We start from the raw sequence: 19853 nt of genomic DNA on the forward strand, positions 1-19853 counted from the left end.
GCGCACCTCGCGTGCACCTTCGCCGGGGTGGGCACCTCGGCTGGGTTGCGCGCCCTGGTGCGCACCAAGGAGCGCTCCGAAGTGTGCTCCAAGGTGCGGCGTGCACGAAGTCGGAGCCCGGTTTGCCCCGGGTGCGCACCTCGCGTGCACCTTGGCGCGGTGGGCACCATGGCGTGCACGAAGTCGGAGCCCGGTTTGCCCCGGGTGCGCACCCCGCGTGCACCTTCGCCGGGGTGGGCACCTCGGCTGGGTTGCGCGCCCTGGTGCGCACCAAGGAGCGCTCCGAAGTGTGCTCCAAGGTGCGGCGTGCACGAAGTCGGAGCCCGGTTTGCCCCGGGTGCGCACCTCGCGTGCACCTTCGCCGCGGTGGGCACCTTGGCTGGGTTGGGCACCATTGAGCGCTCCGAAGTGTGCTCCAAGGTGCGCACCATGGCCCTCCAAGGTGCGCAGCATGGCGTGCACGAAGTCGGAGCCCGGTTTGCCCCGGGTGCGCACCTCGCGTGCACCTTCGCCAGGGTGGGCACCTCGGTGCGCACACCTTCTCAATGTTTTCTTGCCTTTTCTGGAAATTGGTGAAGGCAGCGCATCAAAGGTGCGCACCTCGGTGTGCTCCGAGGTGCGAACCCGAGAGCGCTCCGAGGTGCCCACGAAGTCGAAAGTCGGGTTAATTGCATTGTTTTCCCCGGGTGCGCTCCGAGGTGCGCAACATCGGTGCGCACCAAGGAGGGCTCCGAAGTGTGCTCCAAGGTGCGCACGATTCGGAGCTCGGTTTGCCCGGGGTGCGCACACCTTGGCTGGGTTGCGCACCCTTTGTGCGCTCCAAGGTGCGCACGAAGTCGGAGCTCGGTTTGCCCCGGGTGCGCACCTTCGCCAGGGTGCGCACCTTGATGCGCACGCCTTGGCTGGGCTGCGCACCTTGGTGGGCGCCATGGTGCGCACCTTTCGTGCGCTCCAAGGTGCGCACGAAGTCGGAGCTCGGTTTGCCCCGGGTGCGCACCTTGGTGGGCGCCATGGTGCACTCCGAGGTGCCCAAGATTGGTGCGCACCAAGGAGCGCTCCGAAGTGCGCTCCAAGGTGCGCAGGTGCGCGCGAAGTCGAAAGTTGGGTTAATTGTCCGGTTTGCCTCGGGTGCGCACCTTGCGTGCACCTTCGCCAGGGTGGGCGCCTTGGTGCGCACACCTTGGCTGGGCTGCGCACCCGGGCGCGCACACCTTGGCACCCGCGTTTCCTTCATTTTAAATTTTTTTTTTTTACAATCTCTCAAGTGGGAAATTCTATAATCTCAACTTTTTTTGCCTTTTCAGGAAACTTTTGAATGGAGCGCATCATTGGTGCGCTCCGAAGTGTGCTCCAAGGTGCGCACCTCTGGTGTGCTCCAAAGCTCTCTCTAGCTGCGTGCACCTGCCCCGGCCGCGCACCCGGCCCCGCCCAGCTTCGCTCACCTGTCCCGGGCGTCTGGTGCGGAACCTTAGAGTAAGAAACATCACCGTGCACCTTGGCCAACGTGCGCGACTCGACCGAGCGCGCACTGGCCGAGGTGCACACCGATTTCACCTGGGTGCGCGCGCAGCACCTCGGGCGCACCGGGGTGCGCGCACAACGCCCGGGTTGCACCGTGGCCTGTGTGCTCGGGGCGCCTCGGGTGCGCGCTCGGTGTCGCCCCCGCGCGCGCGGTAGTGCGGGCAGCGCACCCCGGCCCGGCCCGGCCCCGACGAGAACGCAAACGGGCAAAAGGTTTATTCAAATAGCATTGCGACGCCCGGCGAAAAACTAAAAAAGGGTGCAACACCGGGACTTCCCGGGAGGTCACCCATCCCAGTACTACTCCGGCCCAAGCGCGCTTAACTGCGGAGTTCTGATGGGATCCGGTGCACTAACGCTGGTATGATCGCACCCGTTATGAGCTTGTCGCAGTGTGTACTTAGCAAACCGCGACCCACGTGCGAATCCACCCCGGCCACCCACCCCCGTCGAGGTGCACACCCTCCCTCGCGAAGTGCGCCCCGTTCGCCAAGTGTGAGCCCTGCCCGGGTGCGCGCACCTTGCTAGGGCGTCGGGTGTGCACCCGGCCCGGCCTACGTGCGTGCACCTGGACGGGGCGTCGTGTGCGTGCAGTGTCCCGTCTGCAACGCGGTGCCCACACACCACCTCGGGCGCAACGACCTGCGCTCACATGTGGGCCGAGTGCACCTTGGTGCATGTTCGGGGCGCCTCGGGTGCACGCTCGATCTTGCCCCGGTGCACCAAGGCGCTCGGTTTGCCCCGGGTGCGCACTTGGTGCAAGGTGGGCACCCAAAATAGGGATCAAGCACCAAAACACAAGTTTCGGGATGCAAAATGGGACCCAAGGACCACAAATGCGTTCCAAGACCCATGATGGGTCCACGAGAACAAAAATGTGTTCCGAGACTTAATAAACAAATATTGGGTTTTAGGAGAAGAAACATGCTCTGATGCCCAAAACGAGAATCGACCCCGAAAAGGCCACAGGCCAAAAGTGGGATGCGAGACAAAAAAAAATGGGACCCGAGGACCAAAATTGGGTTCCCAGGTCGAAGACAGGGCAACCGGACAAGAAACGACCTCTAAGGCTCGAAATGAGTCCCGACGACTAAAACTTGACAAGAAGCACCCATCAGGCACCCAACTCGACACCCATGGGATGCCGACCCACCCGGGCTTCCACCTAGCACACCTTGGCACCCACCCACCCTCGCACCCAACCTCGCACCCAACTTAGCACCTTTGAACCCACATTGGCACTCACCCTGACCCTGGCACCTTGGAACCCACATTGGCACTCACCTTGACCCTGGCACCCACCTTTGCACTCACCTTGGGACCCACCCTGGCTCCCACCTCGGCACCCACCCAGACACCCACCTTGGTTCCTTGGCACCCACCTTGGATCCTTGGCACCCACCCCGACACCCACCTTGGCACGCAACTTGGCTACTTGCCACCCACCTTGGCTCCTTGACGCCCACCCCGACAACCACCCCGTGACCTACCCTGGCTAGGGTTGGTGCACACCCACCCTGGTGCCCACCTTGGCACCCACCCCATGACCCACCTTGGCACGCACCTTAGTACCCACCCCGTTACCCACCCTAGGACCCACCCCGTGACCCACCTTGGCCAGGGTGGGTGCCTTGGTGCGCACAACTTGCCTGGGCTGCACACCAGGGCGGGCTCAAGATGGCACCCGCGTTCCGTTTTTTTCACTATCTTTCAAAACGGAAATTTTAAAATCTCGTTTTTTTTTTTTTTTTTGCCTTTTCTGGAAATTAGTGAAGGCAGCGCATCAAAGGTGCGCAATGCTGGTGCGAACCCGGGAGCGCTCCGATGTGTGCTCCAAGGTGCGGCGTGCACGAAGTCCGAGCCCGGCTTGCCCCGGGTGCGCACCTCGCGTGCACCTTCGCCGGGGTGAGCACCTTGGCTGGGTTGCGCGCCCTGGTGCGCACCAAGGAGCGCTCTGAAGTGTGCTCCAAGGTGCGGCGTGCACGAAGTCGGAGCTCGGTTTGCCCCGGGTGTGCACCTCGGGTGCGCACCTCGCGTGCACCTTCGCTGCGGTGGGCACCTTGGCTGGGTTGCGCGCCTTGGTGGGCACCATGCAGTGCACGAAGTCGGAGCCCGGTTTGCCCTGGGCGCGCACCTCCGCCAGGGTGGGCACCTTGGTGCGCACAACTTGCCTGGGCTGCGCACCAGGAAGGGCTCAAGATGGCACCCGCGTTCCGTTTTTTTCACTATCTTTCAGAACGGAAATTTTAAAATATCGTTTTTTTTTGCCTTTTCTGGAAATTAGTGAAGGCAGCGCATCAAAGGTGCGCAACGCTGGTGCGAACCTGGGAGCGCTCCGATGTGTGCTCCAAGGTGCGGCGTGCACGAAGTCGGAGCCCGGTTTGCCCCGGGTGCGCCCTGGTGGGCACCATGGTGCGCACCAAGGAGCGCTCCGAAGTGTGCTCCAAGGTGCGGCCTGCACGAAGTCGGAGCCCGGTTTGCCCCGGGCGTGCACCGCGGGTGGGCACCTTGGTGCGCATGCCTTGCCTGGGCTGCGCACCAGGGCGGGCTCAAGATGGCACCCGCGTTCCGTTTTTTTCACTATCTTTCAAAACGGAAATTTTAAAATCTCATTTTTTTTTGCCTTTTCTGGAAATTAGTGAAGGCAGCGCATCAAAGGTGCGCACCTCGCTGCCCACCACGGTGCGCAACGCCGGTGGGCACCCGGGAGTGCTTCGAAGTGTGCTCCAAGGTGCTGCGTGCACGTTGTCGGAGCCCGGTTTGCCCCGGGTGCGCACCTCGCGTGCACCTTCGTCGGGGTGGGCACCTTGGCTGGGTTTGCCCCGGCTGCGCTCCGAAGCGGGGTTATTGGAGCGCCGCCTCTTTTTTTGTCGGAGCGTTTGGTGGGGTTTCTCGCATTGGCTCTTCCCAGGCCCGGTTGCCACCCTGGCGCGCACGAAGTCGGAAGTAGGGTTAATTGCCCGGGTGCGCACCTTTGCCAGGGTGGGCACCTTACCTGGGCTGTGCACCAGGGCGGGCTCAAGATGGCACCCGCGTTCCGTTTTTTTCACTATCTTTCAAAACGGAAATTTTAAAATCTCCTCTTTTTTTTGCCTTTTCTGGAAATTAGTGAAGGCAGCGCATCAAAGGTGCGCACCTCGCTGCCCACCTTGGTGTGCTCTGAGGTGCGCACCCGGGAGCGCTACGAAGTGTGCTCCAAGGTGCGGCGTGCACGTTGTCGGAGCCCGGTTTGCCCCGGGTGCGCACCTCGCCTGCACCTTGGCCGGGGTGGGCACCCTGGCTGGGTTTGCCCAGGGTGCGCTCCGAAGCGGGGTTACTGGAGCGCCCCCTCTTTTTTTGTCAGAGCGTTTGGTGGGGTTTCTCGCATTGGCTCTTCCCAGGCCCGGTTGTTGGGTGCGCTCCCACCCTGGCGCGCGCGAAGTTGGAAGTTGGGTTAATTGCCCGGGCGCGCACCTTCGCCAGGGTGGGCACCTTGGTGCGCACACCTTGGCTGGGCTGCGCACCAGGGCGGGCTCAAGATGGCACCAGCATTCCCTTTTTCTCACTATCTTTCAAAACGGAAATTTTAAAATCTCGTTTTTTTTTGCCTTTTATGGAAATTAGTGAAGGCATCGCATCAAAGGTGCGCACCTCGCTGCCCACCTTGGTGTGCTCCGAGGTGCCCACCACGGTGCGCTCCGAGGTGCCCACCACGGTGCGCAACGCCGGTGCGAACCCGGGAGCGCCCCGATGTGTGCTCCAAGGTGCGGCGTGCACGAAGCCGGACCCCGGTTTGCCCCGGGTGCGCACCTCGCGTGCACCTTGGTGCGCACACCTTGGCTGGGTTGCGCGGCCTGGTGGGCACCATGGTGCGCACCAAGGAGCGCTCCAAAGTGTGCTCCAAGGTGCGGCGTGCACGAAGTCCTAGCCCGGTTTGCCCCGGGTGCGCACCTTCGCCGCGGTGGGCACCATGGCGTGCACGAAGTCGGAGCCCGGTTTGCCCCGGGTGCGCACCTCGCGTGCACCTTCGCCGGGGTGGGCACCTCGGCTGGGTTGCGCGCCCTGGTGCGCACCAAGGAGCGCTCCGAAGTGTGCTCCAAGGTGCGGCGTGCACGAAGTCGGAGCCCGGTTTGCCCCGGGTGCGCACCTTCGCCGCGGTGGGCACCCTGGTGCGCACCATGGCGTGCACGAAGTCGGAGCCCGGTTTGCCCCGGGTGCGCACCTCGCGTGCACCTTCGGCGGGGTTGCGCGCCCTGGTGCGCACCAAGGAGCGCTCCGAAGTGTGCTCCAAGGTGCGGCGTGCACGAAGTCGGAGCCCGGTTTGCCCCGGGTGCGCACCTCGCGTGCACCTTCGGCGGGGTTGCGCGCCCTGGTGGGCACCATGGTGCGCACCAAGGAGCGCTCCGAAGTGTGCTCCAAGGTGCGGCGTGCACGAAGTCGGAGCCCGGTTTGCCCCGGGTGCGCACCTCGCGTGCACCTTCGCCGCGGTGGGCACCATGGCGTGCACGAAGTCGGAGCCCGGTTTGCCCCGGGTGCGCACCTCGCGTGCACCTTCGCCGGGGTGGGCACCTCGGCTGGGTTGCGCGCCCTGGTGCGCACCAAGGAGCGCTCCGAAGTGTGCTCCAAGGTGCGGCGTGCACGAAGTCGGAGCCCGGTTTGCCCCGGGTGCGCACCTCGCGTGCACCTTCGCCGCGGTGGGCACCATGGCGTGCACGAAGTCGGAGCCCGGTTTGCCCCGGGTGCGCACCCCGCGTGCACCTTCGCCGGGGTGGGCACCTCGGCTGGGTTGCGCGCCCTGGTGCGCACCAAGGAGCGCTCCGAAGTGTGCTCCAAGGTGCGGCGTGCACGAAGTCGGAGCCCGGTTTGCCCCGGGTGCGCACCTCGCGTGCACCTTCGCCGCGGTGGGCACCTTGGCTGGGTTGGGCACCATTGAGCGCTCCGAAGTGTGCTCCAAGGTGCGCACCATGGCCCTCCAAGGTGCGCAGCATGGCGTGCACGAAGTCGGAGCCCGGTTTGCCCCGGGTGCGCACCTCGCGTGCACCTTCGCCAGGGTGGGCACCTCGGTGCGCACACCTTCTCAATGTTTTCTTGCCTTTTCTGGAAATTGGTGAAGGCAGCGCATCAAAGGTGCGCACCTCGGTGTGCTCCGAGGTGCGAACCCGAGAGCGCTCCGAGGTGCCCACGAAGTCGAAAGTCGGGTTAATTGCATTGTTTTCCCCGGGTGCGCTCCGAGGTGCGCAACATCGGTGCGCACCAAGGAGGGCTCCGAAGTGTGCTCCAAGGTGCGCACGATTCGGAGCTCGGTTTGCCCGGGGTGCGCACACCTTGGCTGGGTTGCGCACCCTTTGTGCGCTCCAAGGTGCGCACGAAGTCGGAGCTCGGTTTGCCCCGGGTGCGCACCTTCGCCAGGGTGCGCACCTTGATGCGCACGCCTTGGCTGGGCTGCGCACCTTGGTGGGCGCCATGGTGCGCACCTTTCGTGCACTCCAAGGTGCGCACGAAGTCGGAGCTCGGTTTGCCCCGGGTGCGCACCTTGGTGGGCGCCATGGTGCACTCCGAGGTGCCCAAGATTGGTGCGCACCAAGGAGCGCTCCGAAGTGCGCTCCAAGGTGCGCAGGTGCGCGCGAAGTCGAAAGTTGGGTTAATTGTCCGGTTTGCCTCGGGTGCGCACCTTGCGTGCACCTTCGCCAGGGTGGGCGCCTTGGTGCGCACACCTTGGCTGGGCTGCGCACCCGGGCGCGCACACCTTGGCACCCGCGTTTCCTTCATTTTAAATTTTTTTTTTTTACAATCTCTCAAGTGGGAAATTCTATAATCTCAACTTTTTTTGCCTTTTCAGGAAACTTTTGAATGGAGCGCATCATTGGTGCGCTCCGAAGTGTGCTCCAAGGTGCGCACCTCTGGTGTGCTCCAAAGCTCTCTCCAGCTGCGTGCACCTGCCCCGGCCGCGCACCCGGCCCCGCCCAGCTTCGCTCACCTGTCCCGGGCGTCTGGTGCGGAACCTTAGAGTAAGAAACATCACCGTGCACCTTGGCCAACGTGCGCGACTCGACCGAGCGCGCACTGGCCGAGGTGCACACCGATTTCACCTGGGTGCGCGCGCAGCACCTCGGGCGCACCGGGGTGCGCGCACAACGCCTGGGTTGCACCGTGGCCTGTGTGCTCGGGGCGCCTCGGGTGCGCGCTCGGTGTCGCCCCCGCGCGCGCGGTAGTGCGGGCAGTGCACCCCGGCCCGGCCCGGCCCCGACGAGAACGCAAACGGGCAAAAGGTTTATTCAAATAGCATTGCGACGCCCGGCGAAAAACTAAGAAAGGGTGCAACACCGGGACTTCCCGGGAGGTCACCCATCCCAGTACTACTCCGGCCCAAGCGCGCTTAACTGCGGAGTTCTGATGGGATCCGGTGCACTAACGCTGGTATGATCGCACCCGTTATGAGCTTGTCGCAGTGTGTACTTAGCAAACCGCGACCCACGTGCGAATCCACCCCGGCCACCCACCCCCGTCGAGGTGCACACCCTCCCTCGCGAAGTGCGCCCCGTTCGCCAAGTGTGAGCCCTGCCCGGGTGCGCGCACCTTGCTAGGGCGTCGGGTGTGCACCCGGCCCGGCCTACGTGCGTGCACCTGGACGGGGCGTCGTGTGCGTGCAGTGTCCCGTCTGCAACGCGGTGCCCACACACCACCTCGGGCGCAACGACCTGCGCTCACATGTGGGCCGAGTGCACCTTGGTGCATGTTCGGGGCGCCTCGGGTGCACGCTCGATCTTGCCCCGGTGCACCAAGGCGCTCGGTTTGCCCCGGGTGCGCACTTGGTGCAAGGTGGGCACCCAAAATAGGGATCAAGCACCAAAACACAAGTTTCGGGATGCAAAATGGGACCCAAGGACCACAAATGCGTTCCAAGACCCATGATGGGTCCACGAGAACAAAAATGTGTTCCGAGACTTAATAAACAAATATTGGGTTTTAGGAGAAGAAACATGCTCTGATGCCCAAAACGAGAATCGACCCCGAAAAGGCCACAGGCCAAAAGTGGGATGCGAGACAAAAAAAAATGGGACCCGAGGACCAAAATTGGGTTCCCAGGTCGAAGACAGGGCAACCGGACAAGAAACGACCTCTAAGGCTCGAAATGAGTCCCGACGACTAAAACTTGACAAGAAGCACCCATCAGGCACCCAACTCGACACCCATGGGATGCCGACCCACCCGGGCTTCCACCTAGCACACCTTGGCACCCACCCACCCTCGCACCCAACCTCGCACCCAACTTAGCACCTTTGAACCCACATTGGCACTCACCCTGACCCTGGCACCTTGGAACCCACATTGGCACTCACCTTGACCCTGGCACCCACCTTTGCACTCACCTTGGGACCCACCCTGGCTCCCACCTCGGCACCCACCCAGACACCCACCTTGGTTCCTTGGCACCCACCTTGGATCCTTGGCACCCACCCCGACACCCACCTTGGCACGCAACTTGGCTACTTGCCACCCACCTTGGCTCCTTGACGCCCACCCCGACAACCACCCCGTGACCTACCCTGGCTAGGGTTGGTGCACACCCACCCTGGTGCCCACCTTGGCACCCACCCCATGACCCACCTTGGCACGCACCTTAGTACCCACCCCGTTACCCACCCTAGGACCCACCCCGTGACCCACCTTGGCCAGGGTGGGTGCCTTGGTGCGCACAACTTGCCTGGGCTGCACACCAGGGCGGGCTCAAGATGGCACCCGCGTTCCGTTTTTTTCACTATCTTTCAAAACGGAAATTTTAAAATCTCGTTTTTTTTTTTTTTTTGCCTTTTCTGGAAATTAGTGAAGGCAGCGCATCAAAGGTGCGCAATGCTGGTGCGAACCCGGGAGCGCTCCGATGTGTGCTCCAAGGTGCGGCGTGCACGAAGTCCGAGCCCGGCTTGCCCCGGGTGCGCACCTCGCGTGCACCTTCGCCGGGGTGAGCACCTTGGCTGGGTTGCGCGCCCTGGTGCGCACCAAGGAGCGCTCTGAAGTGTGCTCCAAGGTGCGGCGTGCACGAAGTCGGAGCTCGGTTTGCCCCGGGTGTGCACCTCGGGTGCGCACCTCGCGTGCACCTTCGCTGCGGTGGGCACCTTGGCTGGGTTGCGCGCCTTGGTGGGCACCATGCAGTGCACGAAGTCGGAGCCCGGTTTGCCCCGGGCGCGCACCTCCGCCAGGGTGGGCACCTTGGTGCGCACAACTTGCCTGGGCTGCGCACCAGGAAGGGCTCAAGATGGCACCCGCGTTCCGTTTTTTTCACTATCTTTCAGAACGGAAATTTTAAAATATCGTTTTTTTTTGCCTTTTCTGGAAATTAGTGAAGGCAGCGCATCAAAGGTGCGCAACGCTGGTGCGAACCTGGGAGCGCTCCGATGTGTGCTCCAAGGTGCGGCGTGCACGAAGTCGGAGCCCGGTTTGCCCCGGGTGCGCCCTGGTGGGCACCATGGTGCGCACCAAGGAGCGCTCCGAAGTGTGCTCCAAGGTGCGGCCTGCACGAAGTCGGAGCCCGGTTTGCCCCGGGTGTGCACCGCGGGTGGGCACCTTGGTGCGCATGCCTTGCCTGGGCTGCGCACCAGGGCGGGCTCAAGATGGCACCCGCGTTCCGTTTTTTTCACTATCTTTCAAAACGGAAATTTTAAAATCTCATTTTTTTTTGCCTTTTCTGGAAATTAGTGAAGGCAGCGCATCAAAGGTGCGCACCTCGCTGCCCACCACGGTGCGCAACGCCGGTGGGCACCCGGGAGTGCTTCGAAGTGTGCTCCAAGGTGCTGCGTGCACGTTGTCGGAGCCCGGTTTGCCCCGGGTGCGCACCTCGCGTGCACCTTCGTCGGGGTGGGCACCTTGGCTGGGTTTGCCCCGGCTGCGCTCCGAAGCGGGGTTATTGGAGCGCCGCCTCTTTTTTTGTCGGAGCGTTTGGTGGGGTTTCTCGCATTGGCTCTTCCCAGGCCCGGTTGCCACCCTGGCGCGCACGAAGTCGGAAGTAGGGTTAATTGCCCGGGTGCGCACCTTTGCCAGGGTGGGCACCTTACCTGGGCTGTGCACCAGGGCGGGCTCAAGATGGCACCCGCGTTCCGTTTTTTTCACTATCTTTCAAAACGGAAATTTTAAAATCTCCTCTTTTTTTTGCCTTTTCTGGAAATTAGTGAAGGCAGCGCATCAAAGGTGCGCACCTCGCTGCCCACCTTGGTGTGCTCTGAGGTGCGCACCCGGGAGCGCTACGAAGTGTGCTCCAAGGTGCGGCGTGCACGTTGTCGGAGCCCGGTTTGCCCCGGGTGCGCACCTCGCCTGCACCTTGGCCGGGGTGGGCACCCTGGCTGGGTTTGCCCAGGGTGCGCTCCGAAGCGGGGTTACTGGAGCGCCCCCTCTTTTTTTGTCAGAGCGTTTGGTGGGGTTTCTCGCATTGGCTCTTCCCAGGCCCGGTTGTTGGGTGCGCTCCCACCCTGGCGCGCGCGAAGTTGGAAGTTGGGTTAATTGCCCGGGCGCGCACCTTCGCCAGGGTGGGCACCTTGGTGCGCACACCTTGGCTGGGCTGCGCACCAGGGCGGGCTCAAGATGGCACCAGCATTCCCTTTTTCTCACTATCTTTCAAAACGGAAATTTTAAAATCTCGTTTTCTTTTGCCTTTTATGGAAATTAGTGAAGGCATCGCATCAAAGGTGCGCACCTCGCTGCCCACCTTGGTGTGCTCCGAGGTGCCCACCACGGTGCGCTCCGAGGTGCCCACCACGGTGCGCAACGCCGGTGCGAACCCGGGAGCGCCCCGATGTGTGCTCCAAGGTGCGGCGTGCACGAAGCCGGACCCCGGTTTGCCCCGGGTGCGCACCTCGCGTGCACCTTGGTGCGCACACCTTGGCTGGGTTGCGCGGCCTGGTGGGCACCATGGTGCGCACCAAGGAGCGCTCCGAAGTGTGCTCCAAGGTGCGGCGTGCACGAAGTCCTAGCCCGGTTTGCCCCGGGTGCGCACCTTCGCCGCGGTGGGCACCATGGCGTGCACGAAGTCGGAGCCCGGTTTGCCCCGGGTGCGCACCTCGCGTGCACCTTCGCCGGGGTGGGCACCTCGGCTGGGTTGCGCGCCCTGGTGCGCACCAAGGAGCGCTCCGAAGTGTGCTCCAAGGTGCGGCGTGCACGAAGTCGGAGCCCGGTTTGCCCCGGGTGCGCACCTTCGCCGCGGTGGGCACCCTGGTGCGCACCATGGCGTGCACGAAGTCGGAGCCCGGTTTGCCCCGGGTGCGCACCTCGCGTGCACCTTCGGCGGGGTTGCGCGCCCTGGTGCGCACCAAGGAGCGCTCCGAAGTGTGCTCCAAGGTGCGGCGTGCACGAAGTCGGAGCCCGGTTTGCCCCGGGTGCGCACCTCGCGTGCACCTTCGGCGGGGTTGCGCGCCCTGGTGGGCACCATGGTGCGCACCAAGGAGCGCTCCGAAGTGTGCTCCAAGGTGCGGCGTGCACGAAGTCGGAGCCCGGTTTGCCCCGGGTGCGCACCTCGCGTGCACCTTCGCCGCGGTGGGCACCATGGCGTGCACGAAGTCGGAGCCCGGTTTGCCCCGGGTGCGCACCTCGCGTGCACCTTCGCCGCGGTGGGCACCATGGCGTGCACGAAGTCGGAGCCCGGTTTGCCCCGGGTGCGCACCTCGCGTGCACCTTCGCTGGGGTGGGCACCTCGGCTGGGTTGCGCGCCCTGGTGCGCACCAAGGAGCGCTCCGAAGTGTGCTCCAAGGTGCGGCGTGCACGAAGTCGGAGCCCGGTTTGCCCCGGGTGCGCACCTCGCGTGCACCTTCGCCGCGGTGGGCACCATGGCGTGCACGAAGTCGGAGCCCGGTTTGCCCCGGGTGCGCACCCCGCGTGCACCTTCGCCGGGGTGGGCACCTCGGCTGGGTTGCGCGCCCTGGTGCGCACCAAGGAGCGCTCCGAAGTGTGCTCCAAGGTGCGGCGTGCACGAAGTCGGAGCCCGGTTTACCCCGGGTGCGCACCTCGCGTGCACCTTCGCCGCGGTGGGCACCTTGGCTGGGTTGGGCACCATTGAGCGCTCCGAAGTGTGCTCCAAGGTGCGCACCATGGCCCTCCAAGGTGCGCAGCATGGCGTGCACGAAGTCGGAGCCCGGTTTGCCCCGGGTGCGCACCTCGCGTGCACCTTCGCCAGGGTGGGCACCTCGGTGCGCACACCTTCTCAATGTTTTCTTGCCTTTTCTGGAAATTGGTGAAGGCAGCGCATCAAAGGTGCGCACCTCGGTGTGCTCCGAGGTGCGAACCCGAGAGCGCTCCGAGGTGCCCACGAAGTCGAAAGTCGGGTTAATTGCATTGTTTTCCCCGGGTGCGCTCCGAGGTGCGCAACATCGGTGCGCACCAAGGAGGGCTCCGAAGTGTGCTCCAAGGTGCGCACGATTCGGAGCTCGGTTTGCCCGGGGTGCGCACACCTTGGCTGGGTTGCGCACCCTTTGTGCGCTCCAAGGTGCGCACGAAGTCGGAGCTCGGTTTGCCCCGGGTGCGCACCTTCGCCAGGGTGCGCACCTTGATGCGCACGCCTTGGCTGGGCTGCGCACCTTGGTGGGCGCCATGGTGCGCACCTTTCGTGCGCTCCAAGGTGCGCACGAAGTCGGAGCTCGGTTTGCCCCGGGTGCGCACCTTGGTGGGCGCCATGGTGCACTCCGAGGTGCCCAAGATTGGTGCGCACCAAGGAGCGCTCCGAAGTGCGCTCCAAGGTGCGCAGGTGCGCGCGAAGTCGAAAGTTGGGTTAATTGTCCGGTTTGCCTCGGGTGCGCACCTTGCGTGCACCTTCGCCAGGGTGGGCGCCTTGGTGCGCACACCTTGGCTGGGCTGCGCACCCAGGCGCGCACACCTTGGCACCCGCGTTTCCTTCATTTTAAATTTTTTTTTTTTACAATCTCTCAAGTGGGAAATTCTATAATCTCAACTTTTTTTGCCTTTTCAGGAAACTTTTGAATGGAGCGCATCATTGGTGCGCTCCGAAGTGTGCTCCAAGGTGCGCACCTCTGGTGTGCTCCAAAGCTCTCTCCAGCTGCGTGCACCTGCCCCGGCCGCGCACCCGGCCCCGCCCAGCTTCGCTCACCTGTCCCGGGCGTCTGGTGCGGAACCTTAGAGTAAGAAACATCACCGTGCACCTTGGCCAACGTGCGCGACTCGACCGAGCGCGCACTGGCCGAGGTGCACACCGATTTCACCTGGGTGCGCGCGCAGCACCTCGGGCGCACCGGGGTGCGCGCACAACGCCCGGGTTGCACCGTGGCCTGTGTGCTCGGGGCGCCTCGGGTGCGCGCTCGGTGTCGCCCCCGCGCGCGCGGTAGTGCGGGCAGCGCACCCCGGCCCGGCCCGGCCCCGACGAGAACGCAAACGGGCAAAAGGTTTATTCAAATAGCATTGCGACGCCCGGCGAAAAACTAAAAAAGGGTGCAACACCGGGACTTCCCGGGAGGTCACCCATCCCAGTACTACTCCGGCCCAAGCGCGCTTAACTGCGGAGTTCTGATGGGATCCGGTGCACTAACGCTGGTATGATCGCACCCGTTATGAGCTTGTCGCAGTGTGTACTTAGCAAACCGCGACCCACGTGCGAATCCACCCCGGCCACCCACCCCCGTCGAGGTGCACACCCTCCCTCGCGAAGTGCGCCCCGTTCGCCAAGTGTGAGCCCTGCCCGGGTGCGCGCACCTTGCTAGGGCGTCGGGTGTGCACCCGGCCCGGCCTACGTGCGTGCACCTGGACGGGGCGTCGTGTGCGTGCAGTGTCCCGTCTGCAACGCGGTGCCCACACACCACCTCGGGCGCAACGACCTGCGCTCACATGTGGGCCGAGTGCACCTTGGTGCATGTTCGGGGCGCCTCGGGTGCACGCTCGATCTTGCCCCGGTGCACCAAGGCGCTCGGTTTGCCCCGGGTGCGCACTTGGTGCAAGGTGGGCACCCAAAATAGGGATCAAGCACCAAAACACAAGTTTCGGGATGCAAAATGGGACCCAAGGACCACAAATGCGTTCCAAGACCCATGATGGGTCCACGAGAACAAAAATGTGTTCCGAGACTTAATAAACAAATATTGGGTTTTAGGAGAAGAAACATGCTCTGATGCCCAAAACGAGAATCGACCCCGAAAAGGCCACAGGCCAAAAGTGGGATGCGAGACAAAAAAAAATGGGACCCGAGGACCAAAATTGGGTTCCCAGGTCGAAGACAGGGCAACCGGACAAGAAACGACCTCTAAGGCTCGAAATGAGTCCCGACGACTAAAACTTGACAAGAAGCACCCATCAGGCACCCAACTCGACACCCATGGGATGCCGACCCACCCGGGCTTCCACCTAGCACACCTTGGCACCCACCCACCCTCGCACCCAACCTCGCACCCAACTTAGCACCTTTGAACCCACATTGGCACTCACCCTGACCCTGGCACCTTGGAACCCACATTGGCACTCACCTTGACCCTGGCACCCACCTTTGCACTCACCTTGGGACCCACCCTGGCTCCCACCTCGGCACCCACCCAGACACCCACCTTGGTTCCTTGGCACCCACCTTGGATCCTTGGCACCCACCCCGACACCCACCTTGGCACGCAACTTGGCTACTTGCCACCCACCTTGGCTCCTTGACGCCCACCCCGACAACCACCCCGTGACCTACCCTGGCTAGGGTTGGTGCACACCCACCCTGGTGCCCACCTTGGCACCCACCCCATGACCCACCTTGGCACGCACCTTAGTACCCACCCCGTTACCCACCCTAGGACCCACCCCGTGACCCACCTTGGCCAGGGTGGGTGCCTTGGTGCGCACAACTTGCCTGGGCTGCACACCAGGGCGGGCTCAAGATGGCACCCGCGTTCCGTTTTTTTCACTATCTTTCAAAACGGAAATTTTAAAATCTCGTTTTTTTTTTTTTTTTGCCTTTTCTGGAAATTAGTGAAGGCAGCGCATCAAAGGTGCGCAATGCTGGTGCGAACCCGGGAGCGCTCCGATGTGTGCTCCAAGGTGCGGCGTGCACGAAGTCCGAGCCCGGCTTGCCCCGGGTGCGCACCTCGCGTGCACCTTCGCCGGGGTGAGCACCTTGGCTGGGTTGCGCGCCCTGGTGCGCACCAAGGAGCGCTCTGAAGTGTGCTCCAAGGTGCGGCGTGCACGAAGTCGGAGCTCGGTTTGCCCCGGGTGTGCACCTCGGGTGCGCACCTCGCGTGCACCTTCGCTGCGGTGGGCACCTTGGCTGGGTTGCGCGCCTTGGTGGGCACCATGCAGTGCACGAAGTCGGAGCCCGGTTTGCCCCGGGCGCGCACCTCCGCCAGGGTGGGCACCTTGGTGCGCACAACTTGCCTGGGCTGCGCACCAGGAAGGGCTCAAGATGGCACCCGCGTTCCGTTTTTTTCACTATCTTTCAGAACGGAAATTTTAAAATATCGTTTTTTTTTGCCTTTTCTGGAAATTAGTGAAGGCAGCGCATCAAAGGTGCGCAACGCTGGTGCGAACCTGGGAGCGCTCCGATGTGTGCTCCAAGGTGCGGCGTGCACGAAGTCGGAGCCCGGTTTGCCCCGGGTGCGCCCTGGTGGGCACCATGGTGCGCACCAAGGAGCGCTCCGAAGTGTGCTCCAAGGTGCGGCCTGCACGAAGTCGGAGCCCGGTTTGCCCCGGGCGTGCACCGCGGGTGGGCACCTTGGTGCGCATGCCTTGCCTGGGCTGCGCACCAGGGCGGGCTCAAGATGGCACCCGCGTTCCGTTTTTTTCACTATCTTTCAAAACGGAAATTTTAAAATCTCATTTTTTTTTGCCTTTTCTGGAAATTAGTGAAGGCAGCGCATCAAAGGTGCGCACCTCGCTGCCCACCACGGTGCGCAACGCCGGTGGGCACCCGGGAGTGCTTCGAAGTGTGCTCCAAGGTGCTGCGTGCACGTTGTCGGAGCCCGGTTTGCCCCGGGTGCGCACCTCGCGTGCACCTTCGTCGGGGTGGGCACCTTGGCTGGGTTTGCCCCGGCTGCGCTCCGAAGCGGGGTTATTGGAGCGCCGCCTCTTTTTTTGTCGGAGCGTTTGGTGGGGTTTCTCGCATTGGCTCTTCCCAGGCCCGGTTGCCACCCTGGCGCGCACGAAGTCGGAAGTAGGGTTAATTGCCCGGGTGCGCACCTTTGCCAGGGTGGGCACCTTACCTGGGCTGTGCACCAGGGCGGGCTCAAGATGGCACCCGCGTTCCGTTTTTTTCACTATCTTTCAAAACGGAAATTTTAAAATCTCCTCTTTTTTTTGCCTTTTCTGGAAATTAGTGAAGGCAGCGCATCAAAGGTGCGCACCTCGCTGCCCACCTTGGTGTGCTCTGAGGTGCGCACCCGGGAGCGCTACGAAGTGTGCTCCAAGGTGCGGCGTGCACGTTGTCGGAGCCCGGTTTGCCCCGGGTGCGCACCTCGCCTGCACCTTGGCCGGGGTGGGCACCCTGGCTGGGTTTGCCCAGGGTGCGCTCCGAAGCGGGGTTACTGGAGCGCCCCCTCTTTTTTTGTCAGAGCGTTTGGTGGGGTTTCTCGCATTGGCTCTTCCCAGGCCCGGTTGTTGGGTGCGCTCCCACCCTGGCGCGCGCGAAGTTGGAAGTTGGGTTAATTGCCCGGGCGCGCACCTTCGCCAGGGTGGGCACCTTGGTGCGCACACCTTGGCTGGGCTGCGCACCAGGGCGGGCTCAAGATGGCACCAGCATTCCCTTTTTCTCACTATCTTTCAAAACGGAAATTTTAAAATCTCGTTTTCTTTTGCCTTTTATGGAAATTAGTGAAGGCATCGCATCAAAGGTGCGCACCTCGCTGCCCACCTTGGTGTGCTCCGAGGTGCCCACCACGGTGCGCTCCGAGGTGCCCACCACGGTGCGCAACGCCGGTGCGAACCCGGGAGCGCCCCGATGTGTGCTCCAAGGTGCGGCGTGCACGAAGCCGGACCCCGGTTTGCCCCGGGTGCGCACCTCGCGTGCACCTTGGTGCGCACACCTTGGCTGGGTTGCGCGGCCTGGTGGGCACCATGGTGCGCACCAAGGAGCGCTCCGAAGTGTGCTCCAAGGTGCGGCGTGCACGAAGTCCTAGCCCGGTTTGCCCCGGGTGCGCACCTTCGCCGCGGTGGGCACCATGGCGTGCACGAAGTCGGAGCCCGGTTTGCCCCGGGTGCGCACCTCGCGTGCACCTTCGCCGGGGTGGGCACCTCGGCTGGGTTGCGCGCCCTGGTGCGCACCAAGGAGCGCTCCGAAGTGTGCTCCAAGGTGCGGCGTGCACGAAGTCGGAGCCCGGTTTGCCCCGGGTGCGCACCTTCGCCGCGGTGGGCACCCTGGTGCGCACCATGGCGTGCACGAAGTCGGAGCCCGGTTTGCCCCGGGTGCGCACCTCGCGTGCACCTTCGGCGGGGTTGCGCGCCCTGGTGCGCACCAAGGAGCGCTCCGAAGTGTGCTCCAAGGTGCGGCGTGCACGAAGTCGGAGCCCGGTTTGCCCCGGGTGCGCACCTCGCGTGCACCTTCGGCGGGGTTGCGCGCCCTGGTGGGCACCATGGTGCGCACCAAGGAGCGCTCCGAAGTGTGCTCCAAGGTGCGGCGTGCACGAAGTCGGAGCCCGGTTTGCCCCGGGTGCGCACCTCGCGTGCACCTTCGCCGCGGTGGGCACCATGGCGTGCACGAAGTCGGAGCCCGGTTTGCCCCGGGTGCGCACCTCGCGTGCACCTTCGCCGGGGTGGGCACCTCGGCTGGGTTGCGCGCCCTGGTGCGCACCAAGGAGCGCTCCGAAGTGTGCTCCAAGGTGCGGCGTGCACGAAGTCGGAGCCCGGTTTGCCCCGGGTGCGCACCTCGCGTGCACCTTCGCCGCGGTGGGCACCATGGCGTGCACGAAGTCGGAGCCCGGTTTGCCTCGGGTGCGCACCCCGCGTGCACCTTCGCCGGGGTGGGCACCTCGGCTGGGTTGCGCGCCCTGGTGCGCACCAAGGAGCGCTCCGAAGTGTGCTCCAAGGTGCGGCGTGCACGAAGTCGGAGCCCGGTTTGCCCCGGGTGCGCACCTCGCGTGCACCTTCGCCGCGGTGGGCACCTTGGCTGGGTTGGGCACCATTGAGCGCTCCGAAGTGTGCTCCAAGGTGCGCACCATGGCCCTCCAAGGTGCGCAGCATGGCGTGCACGAAGTCGGAGCCCGGTTTGCCCCGGGTGCGCACCTCGCGTGCACCTTCGCCAGGGTGGGCACCTCGGTGCGCACACCTTCTCAATGTTTTCTTGCCTTTTCTGGAAATTGGTGAAGGCAGCGCATCAAAGGTGCGCACCTCGGTGTGCTCCGAGGTGCGAACCCGAGAGCGCTCCGAGGTGCCCACGAAGTCGAAAGTCGGGTTAATTGCATTGTTTTCCCCGGGTGCGCTCCGAGGTGCGCAACATCGGTGCGCACCAAGGAGGGCTCCGAAGTGTGCTCCAAGGTGCGCACGATTCGGAGCTCGGTTTGCCCGGGGTGCGCACACCTTGGCTGGGTTGCGCACCCTTTGTGCGCTCCAAGGTGCGCACGAAGTCGGAGCTCGGTTTGCCCCGGGTGCGCACCTTCGCCAGGGTGCGCACCTTGATGCGCACGCCTTGGCTGGGCTGCGCACCTTGGTGGGCGCCATGGTGCGCACCTTTCGTGCGCTCCAAGGTGCGCACGAAGTCGGAGCTCGGTTTGCCCCGGGTGCGCACCTTGGTGGGCGCCATGGTGCACTCCGAGGTGCCCAAGATTGGTGCGCAACAAGGAGCGCTCCGAAGTGCGCTCCAAGGTGCGCAGGTGCGCGCGAAGTCGAAAGTTGGGTTAATTGTCCGGTTTGCCTCGGGTGCGCACCTTGCGTGCACCTTCGCCAGGGTGGGCGCCTTGGTGCGCACACCTTGGCTGGGCTGCGCACCCGGGCGCGCACACCTTGGCACCCGCGTTTCCTTCATTTTAAATTTTTTTTTTTTACAATCTCTCAAGTGGGAAATTCTATAATCTCAACTTTTTTTGCCTTTTCAGGAAACTTTTGAATGGAGCGCATCATTGGTGCGCTCCGAAGTGTGCTCCAAGGTGCGCACCTCTGGTGTGCTCCAAAGCTCTCTCCAGCTGCGTGCACCTGCCCCGGCCGCGCACCCGGCCCCGCCCAGCTTCGCTCACCTGTCCCGGGCGTCTGGTGCGGAACCTTAGAGTAAGAAACATCACCGTGCACCTTGGCCAACGTGCGCGACTCGACCGAGCGCGCACTGGCCGAGGTGCACACCGATTTCACCTGGGTGCGCGCGCAGCACCTCGGGCGCACCGGGGTGCGCGCACAACGCCCGGGTTGCACCGTGGCCTGTGTGCTCGGGGCGCCTCGGGTGCGCGCTCGGTGTCGCCCCCCGCGCGCGCGGT

General features: G+C 63.8%; 3 non-coding genes across 3 annotated transcripts; all 3 read right to left on the reverse strand.

Moving 5' to 3' along the window:
• Nucleotides 1–1777: 1777 nt before the first annotated feature.
• LOC131867624 (5S ribosomal RNA) lies at nucleotides 1778–1896 on the reverse strand. Its single transcript, XR_009366176.1, has one exon. It is a non-coding gene; the product is annotated as a 5S ribosomal RNA (ribosomal RNA).
• A 5916-nt stretch (nucleotides 1897–7812) lies between these two features.
• Nucleotides 7813–7931, reverse strand: LOC131867625 (5S ribosomal RNA). The gene has a single exon (XR_009366177.1). It is a non-coding gene; the product is annotated as a 5S ribosomal RNA (ribosomal RNA).
• Nucleotides 7932–13920: 5989 nt separating this feature from the next.
• LOC131867626 (5S ribosomal RNA) lies at nucleotides 13921–14039 on the reverse strand. Its single transcript, XR_009366178.1, has one exon. It is a non-coding gene; the product is annotated as a 5S ribosomal RNA (ribosomal RNA).
• Nucleotides 14040–19853: the final 5814 nt, after the last annotated feature.

Source organism: Cryptomeria japonica, unplaced genomic scaffold, assembly GCF_030272615.1.
Source record: "Cryptomeria japonica unplaced genomic scaffold, Sugi_1.0 HiC_scaffold_176, whole genome shotgun sequence".
NCBI classification, from domain to species: Eukaryota; Viridiplantae; Streptophyta; class Pinopsida; order Cupressales; family Cupressaceae; genus Cryptomeria; species Cryptomeria japonica.